The sequence below is a fragment of the Sinocyclocheilus anshuiensis genome, unplaced genomic scaffold (genome assembly GCF_001515605.1).
Source record: "Sinocyclocheilus anshuiensis isolate Anshui unplaced genomic scaffold, SAMN03320099.WGS_v1.1 scaffold14047, whole genome shotgun sequence".
Taxonomy (NCBI): domain Eukaryota; kingdom Metazoa; phylum Chordata; class Actinopteri; order Cypriniformes; family Cyprinidae; genus Sinocyclocheilus; species Sinocyclocheilus anshuiensis.
In genome coordinates this window covers 1-926 of record NW_015556850.1, presented here as the reverse complement: position 1 = coordinate 926, position 926 = coordinate 1, and the positions used below count along the sequence as shown (strand labels likewise).

At 36.2% G+C, this 926-nt stretch overlaps 1 long non-coding RNA gene across 1 annotated transcript; it reads left to right on the top strand.

Moving 5' to 3' along the window:
• The first annotated feature begins 184 nt into the window (after positions 1-184).
• LOC107676338 (uncharacterized) lies at positions 185-926 on the top strand. Its single transcript, XR_001632725.1, has 3 exons — positions 185-267; positions 649-698; positions 913-926. It is a non-coding gene; the product is annotated as an uncharacterized LOC107676338 (long non-coding RNA).

Here is a 926-nt window from a genome sequence, read left to right as displayed (position 1 = left end):
AAATACGTCAGTTTGGTGATGTGTTTGCTACTGATCCGCGAGATAGCTCGGTTGTAATGTTTGAAAATATACGTCAGTTTGGTGATGTGTTTGCTACTGATCCGCGAGATAACTCGGTCACTCAGTTCCTGATTATTTGCCTGTTAAATTCTTATTTTAAACTAATAAGAGCTGTGACATGTCAACGGAGAACAGAAGCTAGAGTGTGAACACAGAGGAAGGGGCAGACTGCATGTGTGAGGACCTGCAAACATATGGCGATATCAGGTAACACAATTTTTTTCAGTCAAACCAACGTAAAGTTATGTTTTGTGTCCATAATTTATGTGAGTGAGAGGTTAATCGCGATTAGCGTTAGCGCGCTGGCTAGTAGTTATGTATTTCAATGCAGCGTCCGAATGAGCTGTGTGTTTGTATTAATGTCAGCTAGTTTAAAACTCAAACTCGTGAGAAGTAAACGAGCATCGGAATAAGTACAGTAAATGAGAAAACTACAATTTACACTCGGAAACACTGGAATCTATAGGAAAGTTGAGAAATGTTTTATATTTGTTATGCTTGTGTTGATGACAGTTTCGGAGTAATTTTAATTTCACCTCTTCAAATACTGATAACTGCTAATGATAAGATATTGGTTTACATTTTTAGATCAAGCACACGTTTTTCAGGGAAAACAGGCACCCAACACAGAGACTACAGTAAGATGTTATTCAGTTTTAACCGTTTCTAGACCTCACATTGGGATTAACATCTTAAGTATGATTCTAATCATAAGTACATTTCGTTTCTATTCCTCACATTTGGATTAATATCTTAAGTATGATTCTAATCATAAGTACATTTGTAAGATATTTCCAACACTGGTGATAGAAAATGAGTAACTTTTTTGCCTGTTGTATTTCTTACTCTGAGGTGGCACAAAAAAA